The following is a 27,392-nucleotide window of genomic DNA, read 5'->3' on the forward strand; positions in this document are numbered from 1 at the left end:
GGTGCTGCCCAGGCTTTTGTGTGGTGTCCTGTTTCCTCAAGTGGGTGATTTGCATCTCTGAGGAGCTCCAGGTGGGGACATCAGGCAGTTAGTGTATCCGAGACCCTCTCCTTTCTGGGGATTATCCCCTCTGGGCATTTCCTCCCCAAGGAATCTTACGACATCTCTGGGCAGGGCTAGAGGTAAAAAAATAAAAATAACTATTCATAGAAAAATTACAAAGGGCTATGCATGTTCCCTAAGATCCAAAATTTATTTGTCAAGAGAAGCATTTACTCTGAGATGGACAAGAGACGTTGCAGTAAAATGAAATTATGTTTACGTTCAAATGATCTTTTAATTAAATTCATGATAAGAAAACAAGGGGCCGGCCCAGTGGTGCAGCGGTTAAGTGCGTGTGTTCCGCTTCGGCGGCCCGGGGTTCGCCAGTTCGGATCCCGCGTGCGGACAAGGCACCGCTTGGCAAAGCCATGCTGTGGCAGGCATCCCACATATAAAGTAGAAGATGGGCACGGATCTTAGCTGAGGGCCAGACTTCCTCAGCAAAAAGAGGAGGATTGGCAGCAGATGTTAGCTCAGGGCTAATCTTCCTCCAAAAAAAAAAAAGAAAGAAAACAAAATGACCTTGAAAACACCTTTTGAATCAAATGAATAACAGAAGAAGAAATTATGAACGAAAGGTAAATTATTATGCCAGCTGCCTAAGATATTTCAGTTGCAGGCATTCTTGACCTTCTGTCTTTCTCACACTCCCTCCCTTGTTCTTGCTGTAGCCTGTGTATTTTTAAGAAGAAAACCTCATCTGGTTTCTCTTAGCTAACACACCTCAGTACCTCCCCCATTGCCCTCAGGATAAAATTCACAATATTTGATTTATAACAGCCCTTCAGACCTCAAAATTTGCCCTGTCTCCCCGCCATCCCCCAATCCTCTGCTCTTCCCCACTGCCTGTTTTAAACTCCAGCTTCACTAAACTGCTTTCAGTTCCTAAATGTTCTGACCTCCAGGAGTTTTCCTCTGCTTACCCTCCACGTGGACCACTTCCCGTCCACAAAATTGGCTCCTCCTCGTCTTTCAGTTTTCAATTTAGAAGAAACCTCTCCCACCCACCTGAATCTGGTGCTCCCATATGTCTCTCTCACAGATCTGATTGCACTGTGTTTAACTCGCCTGCTTGCTAATCTCTATACCCAGTTAAGCAGAGCTCAGTCTTCAGGAGGCCAAGAACCCTGTTTTTGTCTGTTTCACAGGCTTACACAGAGTTTTGTGTTTGGCCCTTGTAGACACTTAGTAAATAGTTGTTGAATGAAAGGATGAGGGGTAGAACCAGTGTAAGTTGCATAACTGGTAAGTGCCGTGGATGAGAGGACCGAGAGGTGGATCTTGTGGGCTGCTGGCTGCTCCCTGATACTGAGTCAGGTCTGCTGAGTGCTGTCAGAGTCTGGTCCTCATGAGTGGTCCATAAACTGCTTGAAACCCTGGGAAATTGGCTTCTGCTAACCGAACCTTGTACCACCTTCAAGTTTGCTCATTTGTTAATGTGTCAGAAGTGTTAACTGTCAGGAGGAAGAGACTTCTTGTCAGCATTTTCTCTCCCCCGGAAGTTACAGGGAAGCCAGATTACAATCAGAAGGTTGCTTCTGGGAGCCTCCTTCCTTCCTTCCTTCCCCCAGTAAGCATTTATTTATTAAGCACCTGCTCTGGGTTGGAACAAAAGAATGTAAGCGGTTTTAATCACTGTCCTTCAGGAAGTTTAGGAGACTCTTCTTCCTGCTGTGGAGACCATACTGTGTTCTGGTGTAGTGGCCAAGTGACCCTAGCCCTGGATAATGCAGGAATCTCCCCAAGATTGTGTCCTGGGCTCCTTTATTTTAATCCTTTCAAAGTTAACCGACTGGCCTTCTCACTGGCTCCTTCTTCTCTAGATATATTTGCATATTCAGACTGGTTATGGTCCAGGTTTACCTCACTCACGGCGGCATCTGGGAATCTCTTCCAGGTCACATGCCATATCTCTGCTCTGTCTGATGCCAATCTTACTTCCAAATTCCAGGGTGGGCAGGATGGGCAGGGGCATTTAGGGCAGTAACTACCTTGCTTGTGGTTTCCATCTACAATGCTGCTAATATAACCATACGTAATGCTTACTCTTACAGCAGGGCACATATGAAGATTTCACATTCAGCATTTGCAAAGCAATATTGGAGATACTAGATCATAAGGTTGTCAGGGAGGAAATACTTCTACTCTCTTAGGTTTAGTCGTTGGGGGCCTTTGAATTAAACTGACAAAAGACATTAGCAAGAGAAGATCAGAATTTAATGATGTATTTATATTAATGCACATACAGCAGTTCATGGAAAACATGACTCAAAGGGGCAGTTAAAATTTGGAGCTTCTATGCCATCATTAAGATTGGGGGGATGGGATGGGGAGAGGGCATTTACAGGAAAACAAAAGACTTTAATAAGGGAAGGGGAAAAGGAGAAAGGGCATTTATGGAAAAACGAGTGAGTTTTTGGAAAGATAAATGGGATCTTAGGATTATAGGTGGGAGATAGAGTTTTTGTGACAGTGTCTGGTTGTGGTATGGAGACTTCACCACATCTCTGGTGATAGGAATCAGTCTCCTCTGGTTGATTTATGACAATTGGGTTCTTTTGGGAGGCTCTGCTTTTAGCAGATAAGAGATTTCAGGAACTCAAATGCCTTCTGCTCAAAATAATTTTTATGCCTCAGTGGTATATTCTGGACCCCTTCATGTTCTATGTGTTTTCCTCTAGATTATTCCAGTGGGTAGAAGATAATTGGGTGCAAGTGTTCTCCAAAATTATATCAGTACATATTTGTATTTGAGCCCAGAAACCTTCAAACAAGTGGCTAGAATATAAAACAAATATAAACAAACACAGTGACTAGGATATTATTTACTGGATCCAGACGACACTGTTGTTGCAAGCATAAAATATTGCTTGCTCAACAAGATTCCTTTTAGCAAATTAAGGGGGATAAGAAAAAGATTTTATTCAAACCAAATGGTTTAAAATTATTTAATCTTTTCCTGTTTTTAAGGGGGCATTAAACTCTAATAGTATATTTTCACCACCGTATTTTTTAATATTAAAAAAAACTCACTCTTTCAAGAAATGTTTATTGTACCAGCACTATTTTATATGCTGGGAGTTTTATTTTATGCCTGATATTGTGATATGCCAAAGATGGACAAGGAAACTAAATACAGGATTAAAAAGACTGAGAGCTTGCTACCCCAAGGGAAAAGAAGCGAACAAAAACTCTGATGAAGTAGCCATCAAAAGAGAAAGGAAAAAATAGGGGTTTTGGCCTAGCAGCCCAACTCCTGAAAGGTTAGAGTTGATAAATTATGGCTCAAGCTGGGGAAAAGAGACATATTCAGTACCTACAAAATAATGCAGCAGAACTTATCTTTGTGGGAAGTAGGACACAGAATAAATTTCCTTGGTGTCTGTTGGGTTGACCGAAACAGAAAGAGTAACGAGAGTAATGGAACCTAGAAACTGAAAGAGTAATGAGGCTTTCTAGAACAGTGGTGCCAGGTTAGAGAACTTTGACCTGAGCTGGAAAGGGCTGAATTTAGAGAATACAGGGCTGAAGAGAGAAGCTGTTGTAAAAATAATATGCTTTCTGAGCAGTTGTCATTTAATATACCATATGCTTTCCATACACTTTCTAATTTAATTCTTACAACAATCCAATTAAGTACTAGTATTATTTCAACTTTACTGAAGAAGAAACAAATCGTGTAACTCTTCTTTTATTGATGGGCATTTTCGTTATTTCCTGGTTTTTTCTATGCAGAATTAAACATATCATATGTCTTAAGTACCTGTGTTTTTATGTATGTTGATTTCTGTGCATATTTTAGGAGAACGCAAGATTACTTTTCCATATTTGCTGTGATTATAACTAGAAAAAACACACATATGAAAACTGATGCTGGCTCGGCGAGCAGAGGAGTTGAAACAAAGATTTCTTGGATTCTCAAGGTCTGGTAGCAGTGCTCCTTTATTCAGAGAATAGCATGGGGACAGGACCCATGGGCAGTGAAGAGCTGCAAACATGGGTTGAGGGTAGGGCTAAATTTAAAGCATAGGTATGTGAGTTATCTCTTTACAAGACAAAGGAAAGATTATGTAAAAAATCGTTAAAATGGTATCAGTGTAGGTGGGATGTGGTTATTGGGAGGTCCTATAACTTTAGATAAGAATCAGATCGGATCAGGTCAGCATGTCCTGTGCTTCCCAGAGGATGATATAGATCGGTATGTAGAGCAGGACGCCTTGGCCTTCTCTTCCTGGGGGAGCCTCGATCCTCATCAAAAATCTGGAAGGAAATAAAAGGGCTAACAGTATTTGTATTCTGTGGTATTAGGGTATTATGGCTGATATATTTCTGCTTCCCATTTTCTACATTTTTGTATTGAGTATGTATTACTTAAAATGAAAAGAATAAGTAAATTTTTGAATAAATGATATGGTGTAGATTATCGTAATGTAGCCTCACAGCTTAGCAAGATGGTCTTGGAATCTTTCCTAAAAGCAATAACTACAAAGGAAAACATTATCTCAATATAAGCCATGACACAGACAGATAAAATCTGAAATATATTAGTTGAAATATATATTGAAATCTGAAATATGCTGTGGTTCATAAACTAATTGGCATCAAATCTTTTAAACACTTTATAAGACACGTAAAAAAGACCAATATTGGGGCCGGTCCGGTGGCCGAGTGGCTAAGTTTGTGAGCTCCTCTTTGGTGGCCAGGGTTTCGCTGGTTCGAATCCTGGGTGCGGACATGGCACCGCTCGTCAGGCCATGCTGAGGTGGCATCCCACATGCCACAACTAAAAGGATCCACAACTAAAATGTACAACTATGTACTGGAGGGACTTGGGGAGAAAAAAGCAGGAAAAGAAAAAACCAAGATTGGCAACAGTTGTTAGCTCAGGTGCCAATCTTTAAAAAAAAGAAAAAAAGACCAATATTATAGAATGCTGGCTGGGTAGTTCAATTTATAGGAGAAGATGAGAAATGAAAGTTGGAGAGCCGGGTTGAAGTGGTGAACAGGAAGGGCACAGGCTTTAGAGTCAGCTACTTATGGATGTGTGGTTTTGAACAAGTTGCCTAACTTCTCTCAGACTCCGTTTTCTCTCCTGTAAATGGAAATAATTTCCACCCTGCAGATCTGTGCTGAAAATGGATTAACAGCCAGTTGGAGTGGGTTCAAAAAGGGTGAAAGAGGAATTAGAGACAGCAAGTACAGATAACTCTTTTGAGGAGTTTCAGTCTTAAAGGGAAGCAGAGAGGGGCTGGCCCAGTGGTGCAGCGGTTAAGTGCGCACATTCCGCTTCGGCGGCCTGGGGTTTGCTGGTTCAGATCCAGGTTGTGGACATGGCACCACTTGGCAAGCCATGTTGAGGTAGGCGTCCCACATATAAAGTAGAGGAAGATGGGCACGGATGTCAGCTCAGGGCCAGTCTTCCTCAGCAAAACGAGGAGGATTGGCAGCAGATGTTAGCTCAGGGCTAATCTTCCTCAAAAAAATAAAAAGAGAAGCAGAGAAATGGGGTGGTGGCTAGAGGGGAAGTTTGTTACTATTTTAAAGCATGTTTATATGCTGATGGGAATGATCTAGTGGCGAGAGAGAAATTGGTCATGATGGAGAACTGCAGGAGTGATGTTCTTGAGTAGGTAGGAGGACAGGGTTGGCCTTAGGAAGGAGCATGGTATATGGAAAGCGGCAGGTAGAACAGAGGTGTGTGTGGGTGCAGATGCTGATACATGCAGAGGTGGGAGAGTGAAAGTGTCTTGATTGCTCTTGACTGTGTTATGGGATTAAGTCCCTTCCTCCAGCAAACAGCAGGACCAAAGGGAATGCAGTGGGAGAGTCTGTGGGCAGAAGTGGGGAAACTTGAGGAGAGCAGAGAAGCTGTGACATAGTTGTCTAGGGGAGTAAGTTGATAGGAAATGTGACATAATTGCTGTGGTGGTGGAGGCAGGGTCACTGAGGGCCCACTGGAAATCAGTAGGCAAGAATGTAAAGTGAGATCAGATGGCACTGTAGTGTGTTTTCCTCCAGGCAGTGGCTGGGCTAAAGTCAAGGTGTCAGCAGGGCTGCTTCCTTCTGGAGGCTCTGAGGGAGAACTGGTCTCCTTGCCTTGCCGGTTTCTAGAGGCCACCTCCATTTCCTGGCTCCTGGTCCCTTCCTCCATCTTCAAAGCCAGCCACATAATGTCGTGGAATCTCCACTCATTCTGCTGCCTTCTCTTGTCTCTAACATTGACACTCTTCCCACCCTCTCATGAGGACCCTTGTGATTACTTTGGGCCCACCCAGATAATCTGGGATAATATCCCCATCCCAGAATCCTTAATCACATCTGCAAAGTCCCTTTTTGCCATGTAAAGTAACATATTCACAAGTCTTGGGATTAGGACATGAACATCCTTGGGGGGCCATTGTTCTATCTTCCATAATTAGGGAAGTTGAATATGTTTTCATATGATTATTAGCTTTTTGTATTTCTTCTTTTGTGAATTACCCATTCCTGACATTTTTTCTATTAGCTGTTATCTTCATAATTCATTTGTAAGAACTCCTTCTCTCTTAAGGATATAAACCCTAACAGTGCAGCATTTTGCATATTTCCTCCCAGTTTATTTTGTTTACAAGATATTATCTAACTTACAAAAGCACACTACTTTTTAAATCTTTATCTTGTGGAAAATGTCAAACGAATAAAAGTAGAGAGATTAGTATGTTAAATCTCCACATATTCATCACCAAGCTTAAGTAATTATCGACTCAATGCTAATCTTATTTTATCTATACCCTTACCCACTTCCCCTAAATTATGTATTATTTTGAAGCAAATCCCAGACATCATATCATTTCATACATAAATATTTTAGCAAAATACATTAATATCATGATTTAAATTTTATTATTCTTTCTGAGGTTTCTGTTTTTGATGACAGGTACAAAAAAAGCCCAATTCACTTGTCTTTTTAAAGAGGATGAAAATGACGTCTGAATATTAGTTTTTGCACCTTTTTTTTTTTTTTAAAGATTTTTATTTTTTCCTTTTTCTCCCCAAAGCCCCCGGTACATAGTTGTATATTCTTCACTGTGGGTCCCTCCAGCTGTGGCATGTGGGACGCTGCCTCAGCGTGGCTTGACGAGCAGTGCTATGTCCGCGCCCAGGATTCGAACCAACGAAACACTGGGCCACCTGCAGCGGAGCGCGCGAACTTAACCACTCGGCCACGGGGCCAGCCCCCTAGTTTTTGCACCTTTTAAGGAAATCATGTTTCTTTTTTCTTTAAACTGTTATTAGGAAGGACCATTTTCTGACTGCTTAAACAAGTATATCTGAGCACCTATCATGTGGAAATGCTGTGAATTTAGCTTCATGTTACCCTTGAGTACACGTGAACAGGGGACTGTATAAAAGGATTACAATTATAAAATTAGCAGGCTGCCCACTGGTGTCCGCAGCACTTCTGACTTAGTCCTCTTTCCGTGATGACACTGACGATTAGGAACAACTGCTAGAAGGCTGGCAATTGTCTGTCATGCTGCATCATTTAGACATTTAAATGTGGGGTTTTTTTTGTTTTTTTGCCAAGACCACTGGGCACTCTGTGAAAGTAAAAGCAAACATGCAAAACGAAGGGAGGAACATCTCCCCTCCTTCAGAGTCAGTCTGCTGCTTGGTAACCCCTCGCTGTTCCCAAAGGGATGAGCCCCAACGTCCTTTAACACAGCCCACACTGTGATGGACTGTTGGCAACCACAGATGGAATTAGAGGGCAGTTGTCTTCTGCTTTGAAAAAGAAGAAATATAACAAGTACACTTTATTACTGGGGACTAGGTAAGAATAGGGGATCCAGGTGATTTCTTAGAGTTCCAGACATAAAGGGGGCAGCAGGGCAGGAGTTCAGTATGTGATTGTCATAGCCTAGCAACTCCACAGCCAAAATAAACACAACCCAGACCTTACCACCATAAATACCAACAGATTTGTTTGGCGTCCTCCAAGCCCCTACTCTTAACCCCTTGCAATCTGGTTTCACTCCTTTCTGTGAAAACTCTTTGAAGGTTACCAGCCAGATCCTGGACATTATTTCAGTCTCTGTCCTGTGTGTCATTTCTTCAGTAAGTGACTATTAATGGCCCCTGTCTTTAAACTTCTTGCTCTCTTAGCTTGTGATGCTAAATGATTCTATTCTGCTCAGGTTTTTTCTTTGTGAATCTTTGGCTATTACGGTAGCTGCTTCCTATCCCTTCAGCCCTTAAACATGGCTCCTCTGTAGGCTTTGATAGAAACCTAAGCTTCTCTCTTAGCACTCAGTCCTCAGTGTCAACTCTCTTGCTCCCAAATCTCTATTTCAAGCCTAACTTCTTCCCTGAGCTCCCGACCCATGTTTCTGGCTAAATTCTGGGGATGTCCAGGTTGACTCTGCTCACCTCAGACTTTTTAGCTCAGCTCCTACCTTGAACTTTAGGCCCTGGACCCTAGTGCCCATCACCTCCAGGCTCGGACTCTCCTAGTTCAGGAGATGGCATGGCAGCAACTGAGAAGGGATCACAACTTGCCGAATCTTAGAACTGAGTCTGATTGCTATAAATCAGGCAGGCCTAAATTGAGCCTGTGTGGTACCTGAGTGGCTGCAGTCACACCACATTCCCTCCTGGGGACCTGGATGCTGCTCGTCTTTTCTTCCCAAGAACTCTCTTCCTCTAGGTCTGAAGCCTGTTTTGCTGAGGCCCTGAAATGTTGATTAGTTTCAGCATGTGCCCTCCCAGACAATCAAATCCTGCTTTGTTTTCTTATTTTCTCAGCCCCACTACTGCTGTGTCCCAACCTTCACTGGCAGAGTCTTCTGGGTATGGGCCTTGTGCCATAGGGCCATTCTCCTGGACATTCACAAGGTCTTGACTGTTACCTTCTCAAAGTCCTGCCTTCTTCTGTGTCCTGCTGCCCCTAACTTCCTTCATGCCTTTATTACTTCATGCTCAAAATTACTCAAAATCTCTTCAACTGTTATTTCTGGAATGCTGCCTCACACTTCAGCTCATCCTACTTTCTAGTATCATCTTAAATCCTTCCTGGAACTTGGTGAAGTTTAAAGACATACTTACCTCTAAAGTAGATTTTTTTCAGTTATTAATTTTATTAGCATTCTTTTCTTTTTATTATTTATTCTCAACAATGTATCATGTGAAAGGTTGGAGGGCCCAGCTTTGCTAGTGTCCCATAAAGTCAGGCAAGCATTCTTTTGGTATATATGCTAGCTAAAGTTGTAGCTAAAACATTTTCAGACATTCACCTTGATTATGTTGCTACATGGGAAAATGCCTTCAGGTACCTTTCACCCCAGGCCATAGTCCACGCAGATCGGTGTTCTATTGGAAGCCTTCCACAGTTACTCTCTTTATTATTATTTTTTCTCCCGCTTTATTGAGATATAATTGACATATAACGTTGTGTAAATTTAAGGTGTACAATGTGATATTTAACTTCAGTTTTATTATTAGGGGGACTGTCTGTCCTCTTCTTCTTCCTTTCTCCTTCCCTCTGAGTCTAATTCGTTCATTGACTAAATAATTATTGAACACCCAGTTCAGGAAAGGTCTGCCTCTCTAGCAGGGGTTGAATCCTCCGACACGTGGAGAGTCAGTCCAGTTAATAAAGAGGTGAAGCAGGTGGTGGTGGAGGCTGCAGAGAACTGGAGAGGATGCCCCATCACAAGGGAGCAGCAGCTACTGATCTGCCCCATTGTTATCATGTGGAATGTGGGTCCAGTGTTGTCAAATCATCTTTTAAAGAGAAGCTGGACATCTGGATTTTCACGTGAAATCTCCCAATTTTAAATGTTAGCAACCAATTCAAAAACCTTTTAAACATGGTGAGGGCTAGCAGAACAACTGTGAGCTGGACTTGGCTGCAAGCTCCCAGTTTGCATCCTCTGCTCCCTGGAAACCCCTCGGAACCCCTCCATGTGCCCTGACTCCTTGTGCTTTCATGGCTTTTTCTTTGGTTCTTCATGTCCCGTTATCTGGACTGCCCAACCCCCATTCTCTGCATTGATCGTAATCCTAACTCCTACCCGATCTTTAAGATCCAACTCAAAGTCTGCTGTGTGGCATGCTTGGCTGGTCAGCAGCAATAAAGATACAGCAATAGAGGAAGCCAAAATCAGAAATGAGTTGACAGGTGGTCTAGATGCCAAATCCTGGGAGGACAGCCAAGGAGGGATCAGATTCCCAATCTACAAATCAAGGAACAGGGAACCAGAGGACAAGAAGTTCAGTAACTTGGGTTAAGAAGTCTGAGCAAGTATTAAGCACAGGACACTGAAGATCAGAGTGGAACTTGATAATAGTCATAGGACAGCAGCTTTTTAAAAACATAAAATTCTCCAGGGGCCAGCCTCGTGGCCTAGTGGTTAAGTTTGGCACGCTCTGTTTCAGTGGCTCAGGTTCGGTTTCCAGGCATGGACCACAGCATGGCTGCTGATGAGTGGTGACCCACATACAAAATAGAGGAAGACTGGCACAGATGTTAGCTCAGGGCGAATCTTCCTCAGGAAAAAAAACCCAATTCTCCAGTTTTTGAAGGGAAAGAGAAAAGGAAGGACAACTGACATTTTAAACAAACCCACTATGTGCTAGGTATGTCTCAAAGTCATGCCTGAGGTTCAGAGAGATCAAATAGCTTATTTATGTCACACAGCTATTGAATGGCAGGGTGAGAATTTAGATTTTCAGTTCTTTGTGAAAACCACTATACCAGTGGTTCTCATTTTGGCTGCATATTAGAATCACCTGGGAAGTATGAGTTTGTCTGTTTCATCAATATCAGTGTATCCAGAGTTTGGTACCTGGGGAGCTTTAAAAAAATTAAGATGCCTAGGTGGCACTCCATACCATTAAGTAGAATCTCGAGGGCTGGGACTCAGGCATCAATAGTTTTCAAAGTTCCCCAGTGATATCAATGTACAGCCAAGGTTGAGAACCACTACCTACTTCCCACAATGCTGAGCAGTGCTCCCAGAGTAAAGGTAAGAAATGAGTAATAAACAGGTAGAGGTCGAGGAGGCCACTGGAACTGAGTCATGTTATTTTGATTAGCCCCTTCTTCAAGTGGAAATGTACATCTGTACTCATTCACAAACAGATACCCAGTCTGGGAGTCTAGGGAGTAAACACACATGGACCAGTCAAGGGGACTGAGCAATGAAGAGTACCAAATAATAGTTCTTCAAATGTTGGTTTTTGTTTTCATTTTTTAAAAGTGTATAATTCAGTGGTTTTTATTATATTCACAGAGTTGTGCTCTCATCTCCACAGTCAATTTTCTTTTTCTCTTGAAAGCCCCCCAGTACATAGTTGTATATTCTAGTTGTGATGTGCCTCTGGCTGTGCTATGTGGGACGCCACCTCAGCATGGCCTGTTGAGCGGTGCCATGTCCACGCCCAGGATTTGAACCAGCGAAACCCTGGGCTGCTGAAGCAGAACGTGTGAACTTAACCACTCATCCACAGGGCCGGCCCCTCCACAGTCAATTTTAAAACATTTTCATCACCCCAAAAAGAAACTCTGTACCCTTTAGCTGTCAACCTTCAGCCCTAAGCAACCACTAATTTACTGTCCTTCTGTATAGATTTACCTCTTTTGGACGCAAATGTTGGTTTTTGTGTGTGTGTGTGTATGTGAGGAAGATTGTCCCTGAGTTAACATCTTTGCCAATCTTCCTCTATTTTATGTGGCATGCTGCCACAGCATGGCTTGATGAGTGCTGTGTAGGTCCACTCCTGGGATCCCAATCTGTGAACCTCAGGCTACCAAAGGGGAGCGTATGAACTTAACCACTACGCCACCAAGCTAGCCCCCAGTGGGGCCAAGTGTTGGTTTTTAATCCCGCTGTTTCATTGATGCAGGGCCCACGATGATCTTTGTTATTTTTATTTGTTTTTGATTTTTTATTGAAACACAACATATGTACAAGGCAAGAAGCATAAACCATAAGTGTACAGCTCACTAAAGTTTTGTAAACTGAACTCACCCCTAACCAGCAGTGGGATCAAGAAACCAAACATGGGCGTCTCAAAAGCTTCCTTTGTGCCCTCCTTCTTCAAGGGGAAGCACTCTTCTGACTTCTATAAGCATAGATTAGTTTGGCCTCCTTTTGAGCTTTGTACCAATGGAATTATAGAATATGGTCTTTTTTATCTCTGGCTTCTTTACTCAACATTATGTTTGTGAGATTCATCCATATTATTGCCTGTAGCCCTGACAATCTTTTGATGTAAAATTCACCCAGTTTCCTTCAGAATAAATTATTTGGAAAGGTTCATTGTACCTCTAAAATTCTTCAGATGAGTATTGAATAAGCCACCTCCCTTGGTCAGTATGAAAATAACTCGTTCCTGAAGGATTTGTTTGGGAATTTAAATTCCAGAAGACTGACACTTTTGAGGACAAATGATAGCACCTCGGTCTTACAGAGCTAGTTGGACAAGTCATTAAACTTGAACTGAGGGCCAGCCTGGCAGCACAGTGGTTAAGTTCACATGTTCTGCTTCGGTGGCCCAGGGTCACCAGTTCGGATCCCAGGTGTGGACATGGCATCACTTGTCAAGCCATGCTGTGGCAGGCATCCCACATATAAAGTAGAGGCAGATGGGCATGGATGTTAGCTCAGGGCCAGTCTTCCTCAGCAAAAAGAGGAGGCTTGGCAACAGATGTTAGCTCAGGGCTAATCTTCCTCAAAAAAAAGAAAGAAAGAAACTCAAACTGAATAAACTTGAATGTTTATAAACATTTCACAAATATAAGAGACTGAATTTCTTATCTAGGTCTTTCTTCCTGGGATCTTTTCATTTGGTATGTCTTTGGGAACTGCTTATGACTTTCCCTTCTATTTAAAATTTTCTTTCTCTTTTACGTCTAATAGTATTCAAAACTGTAGACCAACCCCTTTCTTTGCCTAGGAATGTTTAAGTGTAAGACCAAACATACAGCTAGTGATGAAGTAGTGTTTTTATAGCTACAAGTGTTAGAAAGTGCCATATAATTTACTCCTAGTTTTCTTAGCAATTTCTTCTCTCCCTGCACACTCAAACAAGCTAGTGGATTGCTTGCTAAACATGGTACAGTACTTTGCACAGAAATTTGTTCTCTGTGGAATTTCTTTTTATGGACCAACAAGGTTTGCTTTTCAGAAGGAAGCACAAGGAAGACCTTTGTGAACCAGGCCTTTCCTATTGTATTTGAACATTCAGGTGCCTTGGGGAGGCTTTGAAAGGGGGAGGGGGTGCAGGTCTTGTGCTGTGCTCTCTTCCCCAAAGTCAGTCTCACCGAGCAACTGGGGTAGGAGGTCAGTATCTCGGTTTGAGGCCAACCAGATCAGAAGTATTGAAAACAGAGGCTCTGTGACGTTTCAAACACACACAACAAACATGATAACCAATAAATGTGCTTCCTTCCCTGTGCCCATAAAATTAGCCACGATGTTTAGTCCTCAGACCAGAAATCTCAAAAATAATTTGAAAAGTGCATCCCTAAGCAAACAGTCAGGGAGAAACCAATCACTTCTACAGGTTTCTATGACTCAGTGTTGCTCCAGCTTCCTCTGTGATTCCCTTAAGATCTCACATTTTATAATAAAGGTCATCAGACCCCTGCCTGTTCCAAGGGAGAAAAAAAAAAGGACCGCTTTTAAGTGCTTAACAACTGTTATGTTTTCTCAGTTTGCAGAGAAAAATAGAGAGGAAATGGGGAGTTTGTTCATGGAAATTAAGCACAGCTCTTCCAAGACATGTCTTGTCGTCTTTGCCCATCACAGAAATAGATGTTCTGGGATGAAAGTGCTTGCACGAATATTTTTTCTAAGATTTGTATACAGTGGGAAAGGTTGAAGAAAACTTTTCTTTAAATGTCATTTTACCTCCCATCCCCACTATCTGAGCTATCATGCCCATCCTTGAACTTGATGTTGTAGTAACACCAAATTGCTCACAAGTCGCTGCCACTGCCCCTGCCCCTTTGCTCTTGCCGTTCGTTCTTTCTGCCTGAACTAGCTGTTGTCAACTCTTGCATTTTATTCACTGCCTCATTCTTAACTTCACCTTCAAGACTCAGCTCAGGTGTCATGTCCTCCAGCAGTTATGACCCTCTAGTTTGACGTCATTGCCCCTGCTCTGTTCTCACTGCACCCTGGACGTATCTCTGCCTTAAACCTTATTGTGTTACATGATATTAAAATTCTTTTTTGCATGTGTCTCACATTAGCATATACACTCCTTGAAAGCAAATTATTAATAAAAATGATTAATTATATGATCCTCCTTTCATTTTTCTTTTAAAAGTCATATTAGCCCATTTCCAAACTTTACGTTTAGTTAAATAATCCTTAATGGAAAACAAATGGAGCTTTGTGAAATGTATACTATCATTATTTTGTCTACTATTAAACAGAAAAGAAATAATTTAGATGAAGGGTCTAACTTGAAAGGTCCTTAAGCACACTGTTGATGCTGAGCAAATATGACCTGGAATATCCATTTAAAAACACGGTCTCATTCCTTGCTTTTGCCGTGTGTGTGTTTCCTTTCCTTCCTTTATTAGCCCCTTACTGTTCTCTGTTACACTAGATTTTCTTTTTATTTCCAAAGAGCAGCTCCTTGCTTATGACGTTTACTGTCACTTTATAGATGTGGGTTTCTAAGACTACCCCAAAGGAGACAGTTTGTTTCCTCTTTCAGGACCGTGTCTGAAAACCATGTACCTGTCGCCCAGTGAAGGCTGATGTCCGGGCCTTGACCATATGGCCTAACAGTAATCATGACCGTTTGTATGATGCTGTACGGGTCAGGCCATGTGCTCAGAACTGTATATGCGGCAGTTCTTTAGAGGTAGGAACTGCACCTGTGCCCTTGTACAGATGAGGAAACAGAGAACTTAATAACTTGCCAGCATCGAACAAGTTTTAAATGCAGAGCTGGGATTAAGAACCAAACTCTGCCAGGGGCTGGCCCCGTGGCCGAGTGGTTGAGTTTGCGTGCTCCGCTTCGGCAGCCCAGGGTTTCGCTGGTTCAGATCCTGGGCGCGGACGTGCCACCACTCAACAAGCCATGCTGAGGCAGCGTCCCATATGCCACAACTAGAAGAACCCACAACTAAAAATACACAACTATGTACCGGGGGGCTTTGGGAGAAAAAGGAAAAATGAAATTCTTTAAAAAAAAAACAAACTCTGCCAGATTCTAGAATCTATGCTTCAAAAAAGATTTTTTTTAATTGTTTATTTTGAAATAATTATAGATTAATAGGAAGTTGCAAAGAAAATGTATGGGGAGGTCCTGTGCAACCTTCACCCCATCTCCCCCAGTTTGACATCCTGCATAACCTATGGTACAACATCAAAACCAGGAAGTCGGGGGCACACCTGGTGGTGCAGTAGTTAAGTTCGAACCTTCCGCTTCAGTGGCCCGGGGTTTGCCGGCCCAGATCCCGGGTGTGGACGTGGCACTGCCTGGCAAAGCCATGCTGTGGTAGGCATCCCACATATGAAGTAGAGGAAGATGGGCACGAATGTTAGCTCAGGGCCAGGCTTCCTCAGGAAAAAGAGGAGGATTGGCAGCAGTTAGCTCAGGGCTAATCTTCCTCAAAAAAAAAAAAAGACAAGAAGTAGTTTAGCATCTCATAGGCATGGTAAACTGAGGCCATTGATTAGCACCGAATTTTAGTTAAATATGACTTTTGAATGGAAATAGCATTCTTTATACTATAAAGCTTGCATTTTAATAAATCATTATTACCATGATATACACTGAAGAAAAGTATGGTTTAGATTATTATTTTTTAACTTTTTAGGATATAGATGCATTTTAGAAAGCAAAGAAATATGGACCTTTTCAGCAAAAAAAAGACATAGACACACATATATACAAAATGTTTATGGTTTCAAAAACATTATCTCCACCCCCCAAAAATGTGCATACACCTCAGGTTAAAAACTTCTGGTTTAGAGCAACATTTAAGGAAATACGTTTACTTAAATCTGGAAGCTCTTTAACAATCCTTTTTAGTGCTTTTTAATCTTTTCCCAACTCTGCTTATAGAAAAGCCCCCCAAACTCTCTTATTGCTCTTTTACTTAAGGGACTGAAATTTCCTTGGATTTTCTACAGCTCTTGGTTGCTTAGAGAAAAAAACCCTGCTTCCAACATTATTGCCCCTGTGAACACTCTTTATCTGGGACTGCTTTCTTGTGCACAAAAGGCCTTTGGTCAATAACTTTCAGTTAACTTTCCCTTTTTAGGTCACCACCAAGAACTTGGGTACTTTGGGGTCATGGCTGTGGAGGGAGGGCTGAGGTCTGGGATCTCTGAAGCTGGGCTAGATATGATAATGTAAGTGGCAGCTCCTGTCAGTTTTGAGCCAGCTGCCACGAGGCAGGAAACGCATTTCCACAGCCGGGGCTCGTCCTGAGAGGGTGAGTCAACAAGACATAGGTCAGAGCGGCAGTCCGGGAGGAGGAGGGTACAAATATAAAAAAAGCCAGGCTTATGGTCTAACCAGAAGAGTAGGACAAGTCTTGATTCTGAGGAAGGTTCTTGCCTTAGTCATAAACCTCTTATACGCTTCCTGCCGAGGTAGAGCTCAGAGAAGTATTCTGCTGCTGTGGAGCCAGACTTCACATAGCCTAGAACTTACGAGGAAGTGGTTACACCTGGAAATGTGTGGGTGGAAAATAAGGGCTGATGCTGACACTTTGCATGAGGGATTGGCTGTGTTCTGCTCTCAACTGGCCAAGGTAGAAGAAAGCCAAAGTGCTTTCACAGTGTGTCAACTGTGTAATTTTTTATGATGATCTTTTTCCAATCAAAAGTTTCACAACTGCTGTACCATCTTTTAAGTTTTCTGTCTACTGATGAATGCTTTATATTTTGCATACAGTTGGCTTTTCACTACTGTGAATAGTTTTACAGCCTGGTTGCTAAAAGAGACTAATGACATAAATTTGCTTTCAAAGAATTGTATCCTTTTCCTCCTCCTTCTGAATTTGACTATTTACGAGACAGCCTTATGCCATGGTTACTCTGTATTGTCAAAGCAAGTGTTTGACCCAAGAGGAGAATGGAGAGTGGAAGGATGGAGGGTAGACCTGGGTTAGTGTCTGTTTATGACTTTATGTAGTGCCGTGCTGGGGCCCCCTGACGTTGAAGGTCTGCCTGTGTGACAACAGGAATCAGATCTGTGTACCTACTCTGCCAGAAACTGTGCTAAACACTATAAATAATCCTCCCAGCAACCGTAAAGTTGGCTGTTTATCCATGAGGAAACTAAAGGTCAAAGTGAACTACCTGACTGGTGTCACAAAACTAGTTAGTGAAGAAAATAGGATTTGACCCATGTGTTTCATACTCATAGATTTAAGTGGAGAATTTGCTCCTCAGCTCTGGCTTCTTGCAGTACAACCTTCCTCCTCCCCCCCAGGAGGAAATCTGGCTCAGGGACACTGGTGGACACTAACTTAATCCGTCCAAGATTGATTAACGACCCACCAGAATGCCATTTCATAAAGGGCCATATGCCTTTCCAATAAACAGAATATCGGCTGACCAGGGCCCCCTCTGGGTCAGAGTGCTTGGTGAGCATTAAATCAAAGAGGAGAGAATTGGGTAACCTCAAGGCATCTCATATCCAGACTGTAAGGCTTGAAGAATTAAACATGTCCTGTAGCCCAGTAGTGGCTAGAATGTTTATGTCTGCCAAATATAGACTACCCTGGACAGTGCGAGATAAACACTGGTGAAATTTTGCTTCTTTCCAAAGTCATTACTTTTTGCACTCCAGGCAACTCAGGGTAGATAACCTCTCTTTTATTTACATTATAGCTGTTACACTTTCCAGGATTACTGTATCTCTTAGATCACTCAGCCTGAGGTGATCTTAGCTGTCATCATAGCTTCTGGAGCATTCGAATGGAATCCATTAGAATTTACAAACCATTATTTAGGGTGAGTTACTTTTGTAATCCTATAAACTCATTCATTGGGTGTTGCTTTTTATTTTCTTTTGAGGAAGATCGGCCCTGAGCTAACATCTGCGCCAATCTTCCTCTATTTTGTATGTGGGATGTGCCACAGCATAGCTTGATGAGTTCTCCTCGCCCACAAACCCCAGACCACCAAAGCAGAGTGTGTGAACTTAACCACCATGCCGCCAGGCCGGCCCCGGGGGGTTGATTTTTGATGAGATTTCTGTCTCTAAATTCTGACGAAGTGACCTTCTTAGAGTTTGCAACTTTTATTCTCTCAAGCCCTGGTAGCGTTTAGAATCTCCTCTTCTTGAAGACTTTAATAGATATGATGAAAACAAGTTACATAGCTAAAATCCACCACCTATAGCAGTCACTCGTATTGTTACATTTTACACTTAACAACAAATGGGCCGGCCATGCAAATATTTTATGCACCTTTCTGGATTTGTGATATATTTCACATACAACAATCAAATAGAGAGGAAGAGCATGTCTTTAGACCCTAAACTGTCCCAGTCTCACAAAGATAATGGATGAAAAGATTTCAGGAGAAATTAACATCTGATTCTTCCTTCAGGCCATAATAGCCTTTCTCTCCTGCTCTAAAAGGAATGAATTCATCTTACTCTTGGGAGCAGGTTTCTCTTTGCATCAGAAAGCTTTGTAAAGAAGCCAGCTGCACCCGAGAGATCCCTGAAATTCTCAAGTAACGCATTTTAAATTAGGAAGGCTTGCTCCAAGGCTACGGAGGTTGTCACTTGGCAGTGGGATATGGTATAGTGGCAAGAGCCTGGGGTCTCTTTTTAAATTGGCCACTTTTAGCTGTGTGCAGCCTGCCTACTTTGCCAATTGTTTGTGAAACTGAAATGAGATGATGAGTTTGAAAGTGTTTTGAAAACTAAAGTGCTATACAAATGTAAGTTGTTACTTCAGAGCAAAGCAGTGAGCAGTGAGAAAGGAATCAGTTGAAAGCACACCTGACGCATATTCTTTCTCAAGCACCAAACATTAAGTGCTGATCTTTATTGAGCATTTACCATGTGCCAGGCATGGTTATACATGTTTTACATATGTTAACTCGTCTAATCTTCACCGTACCCTAATAAGGTAGATATTTGTCCTCATTTTACAGCTAAGAAACAGTGAAGCACAGAAAAGTTAAGCATCGTGCCTCAGGTGATATACCTAATAAGTGATGAGATGAAGCCGGGTTGCAGATCCAGACAGCGTGGCTCCAGAACCCAGAACCACACTGCTGGCAGCATAATCCTTACCAACTGAACTCGTAGCAGGTCCAAGCTATTTGTTATGCATGTCTCAAAAGGTTAAATGTTATATAAGTCTTGACAGGTTAAAATTGTGATGAATAAAGACACTTTACAAGAAAAAGGAGTATCCTTTAAGGATTTGGATTTGACTCCCTTCCAATGCCCAGTCTTCATATTTTGGGGTCCTACATAAACCTTACTTATATGGGGTGTGTGGCCCTTAAACATGCATGTAAAGTCATCCCTTACACACCTACTTCATCAGCAAATTGGTGGTGATGGAGTTGGTTGATCCTTTAAGATCCAGTAAGGTTGAAAATGGTCAAATGAGAGGGTGTAGAGGAAAAGCATTGTAAACTAAAATGTCAAACAAGTGTTTTATGCTTAAATCTATAATAGAGATCAGGAATCAGTTAATATACATCTAGTAATTTTACTCTTTTTTAAAATGCCCCTGCTAATGGTGATCAGATCTGATTCTTAAGATAAAAATTTATTGGTCACCCCATGATAACGTCTGGCAGCATCTTTTCTTCATCAACATCAGTTGTTAAATCAGATTTTTATCTGATTTGTCTGGTTTCTCCTTTATTCATTTCATTTCTTTTGTTTTAGCATTTATATCTTCTGATGGCTTGATTTGGTGCTTCTAGTCAGATGATATAAATGTTTATTTATATGTTATCAGAGAGAAAGGAAACAGAAGTGAGAGAACGAAAGGCTAAAACCTTCCCTTCCCTCAGGCACTAAGGCAATCCTTTAATTGTTTAATAAATTTTTTTATTGTGAAAGTAACACATGACGATGGAAAAGTAGGTACAGAAAAACACCAAGCCAACCAAAAAGATGAAACGTGTTCCTACTTAACAGAAAATTCAGTACTATATTTTTTATTTAAGATTGTATCATAAATATGTTTGATGTAAGATTGAAACATAAATAGATAACATAAAAATGTATTCTTAAATATTTAAATTTATAGTTTTAGATGTAGATGTGTCAATAATATTTGTCATAGTTTATTTAACCATTCACTATTATTGGATATTGCCTCCAGCTTGGTTTTTTTTTTTTTGAGGAAGGTTAGCCCTTGAGCTAACATCTGCTGCCAATCCTCCTCTTTTTCCTGAGGAAGACTGGCCCTGAGCTAACATCCATGCCCATCTTCCTCTGCTTTATATGTGGGATGCCTACCACAGCATGGCCCACCAAGCAGTGCCATGTCTGCACCTGGCATCTGAGCCGGCAAACCCCAGGCTGCCGAAGTGGAATGTGTGCACTTGACTGCTGCGCCACTGGGCCAGCCCCCAGATCAGAAGGTATTGAATGAAGTAGCTAGTATATTATTATATATAAGCATATGAATAGAAAAACATTTGGAAGAACATTCACCAAAGTGCCATATTTGCCTTCTCAGTGAATATTGCCTATGTCTCTTTTGTTACCCAGACAAAACCAGCAAAGCATCCTATCCTAGACTTTTCCCTTCCTCCCCATATCTAGTTAATTATCACACGTTTTGACATCTGTGTACTTCTCAAATTTCTTTTCTCCTTGCCACTGTCTTCTCTTAGGCCCTTGTTACATTTTGTTCTCTTTTACTTTTTGAAAAGATAAATTAGTTCATTTTTATGTGCCAAATAATGTAAAATTAAAATGTATAATGCACAAGAGCTAACTTGGTGGGGCTTCCACTGGCCAAATTGAGGACAATGTGAGCATGAAAATAAATGTCGATAATCATGGATTATAAAATAGGAATCCATGAGTTCACACTGATATAAATAAAAGAAGAAAAAAATAAATGGGAAAGAAGGAAAGGTCCTCCTTATTATAGAATTGCGGGTAATAAATCCACAAAGAATGATGGAATCAGAAAAATCACAATTTGGCAGCCACCATAACAAAAACTAATTGGGCCAAGAATCATGAATGGATGCTCAAACTGGTGGGTAAAAGTATGATGAGAAATGAGATATGTACATAGTCTCAAAGTACAACAAGATACTTACTAATTATAAAGGGAAAATAGTATCTGTACAGTGAAGAATCCTGGCAGACGCTGCCTTAACCAAGTGTTGAAAGCTAACATGACAGTAATGGGATAAATGGACATCATGTGTCTCCTGATATGATGCACTGAGAAGGAGAGAAGAGTCCTTCTCTGGTATTTTTGCCAAAAACACATAATCTAGTTCTAAATATAAGGAATACATCAGAGGTTAGTAAATTCAGAGGCATTCTTCAAAATAATTATCCTGTACTCTTTAAAAATATCAAGGTTGTGAAAGAAAAAGAAAGACTGGGGAACTACTTTAGACTACAGAAGACTTAAGGTGACATGATAGCTAAATGAATTTGTAATCCTGAATTGTATCCTGGACCAGAAAAACTTTTTTTTTTCCCCTTTTGCTATAAAGGATATTAGCTGGACAGCTGACCAAATTTGAATGTCTATAGATTATAATACTGTATAAATGTTAATTCCTGATTTTGATAATTGTCGTTATACAAGAGAATGTTCTTGTCTTTGAAGAAATATACACTGAAGTGTTTAGGGGTAAAGGGGACCCCATGTCAGAACAAAATTTAAACTAGAGTTTCTTTTAGATGCTCTTTAATGGGTAGAGGTCACATGACAATCTACCAGTTTTCTGACAGACTATCTATGATGACCACTTACAGGTTTCTTTGAAAATCCTGGATCTGTTCATTCAGTAGCCACCATTGAGTGTGAAGGTAGCAAGCATAGTAGTAGGCACAGGATGAGGCAGAAACAGTTGAAATGTAGTGTCCTCAGGGAATTGACGACCTACGGGAGATGAGCCAGAGAGAGAAAATTAATGAGAATGATAAAACAAATGTAGTAAATATTAACATATGAGGAATGTAGGTGAAGGGCAAATCATTTACTATTTTTGCAGCTTTTCAGGATGTATGGAATTATTTCAATAAAAAGTTAAAAATGCATTGTAAAAACTACTAGAAAGAGAAAAAGAAATTAAAAGACAGTAAAAGATTATTTCAATAGACTAAAGTTTTATAGACAATTTACAAACCTTGTATATATATATTAGGCCACAAAGAAAAAATCTCAACAAATTCCACAAAGCACAGAAATGTACATGCCACACTCACAGACTACAAGCAGTAAAACAAGTAAAAATAAAAAGTTTAAATTTAAAAATCCAAACTGTTTAGACATTCTCAACTCTCTAAACAATAACGGAATCAAAGAAATCTAAACTACTTCCAAACTATTTAGAATACCAAGGTAGTGAATAAAACCTATGGAATGTGGCCTAAACTATAAGCAAGGGAAAATATCTGCAGTGTTAAAAACTGCTATTATTAATCAAGAAAGAATAAAAATAAATCATATACTATTCTAGAAGTTAGGGCAAAAATATCAAAAATACTAGAAGCCCTTGAGAAAGACTGTTGTGCCTCCCTCTGTGTTTTCACGATGGTCACTTCCGCCACTTGATGGAGCAGCTTAGGGAGCACTTTCAATGTTCCAGTACCAGGTGCTGGATTGGAGAGGCAAACAGGAGTTCTTCCCTCGTGGAACTTACACTGTGTGCGTGTGTGCACGCACGTGGCATGCGCGGTTGCACGTGCACGCACACATCAGGGAAAATATCAGATATTTTAAACTACAAGTTTAAATTCAAATTATAAATGAAAAAATTCAATCAATGTTATGAAGAAGGACAGCATGCTCGTCAGTATCCCTAGTGTAGGAGCACTTAGCAGTATTCTATTGTCATTGTCTCCCTACTGTCTTTCTTTGACTCTCCCTATTTTCTGTGTCTCCTTGTCTTTTTCTGTTTTTCTCTCTTTCCTCTTGCTCTCCCTATCTGCCTCCCTCTTCCACTTCCCTGAAGACACTATGTTTCAATTATTTTTGCCTCAACCTGAGCCTACTGCTCCGCTTGATAGATTGGCACTCAATAGTGGCTACTGAATGAATGAATCCAGGAGTTTTAAAGAATCCTGTAAGCTATTAGTAAGTGGATGCTCTGCCGGACAACCTGTAGATTAGCATTTGACTTGTATTTATGAAAAACAATGTAGAAGAGAACCTAGGAACTATGTAATATATAGAGAATACAAGATAACCACAGAACACAGCTTAGACAGCTGGTAGACTATTTAAGCAGTATTAATTGCAATTCTAAGAAGGGTGGTTTGTGTAAGGAAAATCGTAGCTAACTTACCTTTAGAATGGTTGAGTGAGAAATTTGAGTGTAAGTGCTTGGGGAGATCAGCAGATACAGTTTACTTTGATTTTCCACAGATTTTTGATAAAGGTTCACATCCAAGGCCCACACTGGGGTGGGAATGTAATTGGAGTGTCAAAGGTAGGGCTGAGGTGTATAAGAGGAAAAGTAGGAAGAGAGATGCAAGTAACAGGTAAGGACTTGTTCAGGTAGGCCTTGTAGGCTCTGGTAAGGACTTGGGATTTCATTGCCTTGCCTTTGGAAGGTTTTGAGAATGTCTTCTGATTTGCAGCTGTAAGGGATCTAGTTGCTGTGAGGACAGACTATAGTAGAATAAGAGTGGAAGCATGGGGACCAAGTAGAAGGCTGTTGCAGTAGGTGATGGTGGCCTGGATACGATAATAGCAGTAAAGTGATGAGAAGTGCTTAATTCAGAATAAATGTTGAAGGTAGAGGGAACAGAAATTTACTGATGATTGGCTGTGTGGTGTGAGAAAAAGAGAGTCAAGGGTGACTTACAGGTTTTTGGCTTGAGCCACTGGAATGAATACAATTCATATTGGTCTTCCTGCCTTACAGTCTGTTCGGGAGGAGGTGTGTCATGGAGGTTATCTTTGAAGGGCAGGGAGATTAGTTAGGAGGCTACTGCAGTCATTCTGGAAAGATGAAAGGGGCTTGAATCTGGGCAGAGGCTGTAAGTATGGAGAGTCATTCAGAGGGCACAGACTTGAGAGAGATTTAGGAAGTAAAAATAACCACTTAGGAAAACAGTTTAGGATTTTTTACTAAAACTGAATCTTTTCTCCCAGTAACTCCACTTATTGGTATAGACCAGGGATTGCCTGAGGCCTGTTTTTGTATAATCCTAGAACTAAGCTAAGAATATTTCTTGTACTTTTAAAGGATTAAAAAAAGGGGAGAGATGGGATATGTAATAGAGACCATTCATGGCCTTCAAGACCTAAAATATTTACTGTGTGGTCCTTTTCAGTGTAAGTTTGCCAACATGCTTTGGCAGCTCGGGGTTTGCTGGTTTGGATCCCAGGTATGGACCCACCCATTGCTTATAAAGCCATGCTATGGCAGGTGTCTCACATATAAAGTAGAGGAGGATGGGCACAGACATTAGCTCAAGGAAAATCTTCCTCAGCAAAAAGAGGAGGATTGGTGGCAGATGTTAGCTCAGGGCTAATCTTCCTCAAAAAAAATAAAATAAAATAAAGTGTGGTTTCTAGGGCCAGCCTGGTGGCATAGTGGTTAAGTTTGGAGCCCTCCACTTCAGCAGCCGAGTAGGTTCAAGGATTCGGATTCTGGCCACTGGACCTACACCACTCATCAAGCCATGCTGTGGCAGAGTCCCACATACAAAATAGAGGAAGATTGGCAACAGATGTTAGCTCAGGGCCAATCTTCCTCACACACACAATTCTCAGACCTTAACACAGACTTGCTGAATCAGAGTGGGATTTCTGAGGACCACTGCTCTAGAGATTTTTTGTATTTGTGCACCAGGAGACATGGTGAAGAGTAACAGCACTGTGCATAAGAGCCCCAAACTGGAAACAACTGAAATGTCAATCAACAGTAGAGGAGATAAATAAATTATGGCAATTAATACAATAAGAGTATTTTATAGCTTGTGGTTAAGGGCATGGAGTGTGAAGGCAGACTGCTTGTGTTTGAATCCCAGCTCCACCAAATAGTAGCAGTGTGACCTTGGGCAAGTTACTTAACTCTCTAAGTCTCAGTTTCCTCATCTGTAAAATGGGCATAAAAATAGTAACTACTATATAGGGTCATTGTGAAAGCTTAACAATTACTTAAAATAAAAGAGTGCCTGGTACATAAGTACCAGATTTAAAGAGCAATCTGCATGTAATGTATTATGATGCTTTAAGGAAAAACATGTCAAAGTTCATTTCATAAACGTGATAGTCTGCCCATATATTTTGCATATAACAAAATGAGTGGGGCCGGCCCAGTGGCACAGCAGGTAAGTGTGCACGTCCCGCTTCGGTGGCCAGGGGTTCACTGGTTCTGATCCTGGGTGTGGACATGGCACCACTTAGCAAGCCATGTTGTGTTAGGAGTCCCACATATAAAGTAGAGGAAGATGGGAACGGATGTTAGCTCAGGGCCAGTCTTCCTCAGCAAAAAGAGGAGGATTGGCAGCAGATGTTAGCTCAGGGCTAGTCTTCCTCAAAAAAAAAAAAAAAAAAGACTAAGCAACCTAAGGTAAAAACAATGTAAATTTTGGAGGTTGAAACCTTGGCATTGCCTCCACAAACCTCAGCTTTCACATAGGAAAAATACCTTCAAATTGCTCTTATGGCATTATGAAGAAAACTGATGAAATGTGTATGTATATATGCCATACTATGTTTGGTACATGGGCATTCAATAAATGTGTTTTCTTAATTTCCCTTTCGTTTGTTTCACCATTTCCTCAGCCTTTTCTCCCAAAATTCCTCTGCTGTTTTGATATTCTCTGAGAAACACTGCGAGAACTAAGGTGCAAAGTGGCTTCCTTGACTGTACGATTTGGCTTTTTCCATGAATCAAGGTCAGGAGAGGCAGTGTCTAGTGTTTTCCCAGCCATGCCCCGGGGCCAAGCCTGGGCCTAGATCTAGGACAGGGCTGTAATCCTGGTATCTCCTGGGATTTCAGCTCTCAGCTGCCTTAGTATGTTAAATGCTTAGTATGTACTTAGCAATACCTAAATACAGAACGGGCACACAATGAAATAGATTCTTTTCCCTTCTGTGCTGGCCACGGCCTATTTTTCCTACATCCCAGGGCCTAGGCCTTAGTAAGCCCCGTAATATATATTATTTTGAGGTGTTAGGATGAATGTAACCTTCTCAGTGGAGCTAAAAACCTCCATTTCCTAGGATGGGTTAATAAACAACATAGATGAGTTTAGGGTGCAAACCGCTGAAACCGCTGGCTGCATTTTATGCTTGTCTGCAGCAGCAACCTGCAGACGCCTCGTTCAGAGAGAAAATTACTAAATCTCCCCCTTGGTTAATATTCATAATCAAAAGGAACCAGACATATGCGTCTCCAAAGACAGAGCCAAAGACAGCGCCGCAGCGAAGAGGCTCCCGTTGAGGCACGATCTCGAAGGGCGGCCGGAGGAGTAGGAAGGCAGCCTCCTTGTGACGTAAAATCAGCGGACTCTCGCCCCGGCTTTAGGCCGGTTCCGGTTCCCCGGCTTTCCGGGCGCGAGAATACGTGAGCGCGGCGGCGTTCTGCGCGTGCTCCGCACAGGGACGCCAGAAGGTTGGGTCCAATTCGCGAAGGAGATGCGTGATTGGCCGAAACCGTGCTGGGGGGTTCCCCAGGCCTTTCGGCAGGGGTAAAACAATAAGAGGGGGCGGCGGCAAAGGGGGCGGGACGTCTGTGTTCCTTGTCGCTCGCCGCAGCGCTTGGCGCCCGGGAAGAGGTGGTTGTAGGGGAAACGAGCTAGCGGCTTTCCGGCTTCCGAGGCTTGAGGTTCAGCAGAGGGGGGGCCGGCAAGCGAGAAGGATCCGCGGCAGCCGGGCCTCGGCGACTCTCCTGCTGACCTCCGCGCGACGTACCCGCCGCCGCTGTTGGTTGGAGGTGTGTACGGGGACCGGGAAGGGAGGTCGATGTGGTGGTCGGAAGGGGACATTCCCTTCGCGCCCCGCGGCTCGAGGCAACCGTCGTGTGAGCCCCGGTGTCAGAGGTGTTGCGGCAGAGAGAGACATTGTTCTTGCCGGCTGCCTGCGCTGCCGTGTGTGCGTGAGAGAAGCCGAGCCTTTCCTCTCAGGTGAGGAATGG

At 41.9% G+C, this 27,392-nt stretch overlaps 1 protein-coding gene and 1 long non-coding RNA gene across 11 annotated transcripts in view; one reads left to right on the forward strand and one right to left on the reverse strand.

The window, feature by feature from the left end:
- G3BP2 (G3BP stress granule assembly factor 2) overlaps positions 1-27,392 on the forward strand; it is a 78,994-nt gene that overhangs the window by 18,598 nt on the left and 33,004 nt on the right. For 2 of the 10 annotated variants that reach the window (XM_070614632.1, XM_070614637.1), the window contains exon 2: positions 19,230-19,389. The exons of 4 other annotated variants lie outside the window; for them this stretch is intronic. The gene's annotated coding sequence lies outside the window, so the exon portion shown is untranslated. Of the gene's footprint in view, positions 1-19,229; positions 19,390-26,131; positions 27,382-27,392 lie in introns of those variants that run through there. 4 more of the 10 variants (XM_008521969.2, XM_008521966.2, XM_070614636.1 and 1 more) reach the window with 4 other exon arrangements.
- LOC139082558 (uncharacterized) lies at positions 4,027-26,729 on the reverse strand. The gene is made up of 3 exons (XR_011538673.1): positions 23,586-26,729; positions 22,049-22,177; positions 4,027-4,362 (listed from the first exon to the last, which is right to left on the reverse strand). It is a non-coding gene; the product is annotated as an uncharacterized lncRNA (long non-coding RNA).

This window comes from Equus przewalskii, chromosome 3 (assembly GCF_037783145.1).
Source record: "Equus przewalskii isolate Varuska chromosome 3, EquPr2, whole genome shotgun sequence".
NCBI lineage: Eukaryota > Metazoa > Chordata > Mammalia > Perissodactyla > Equidae > Equus > Equus przewalskii.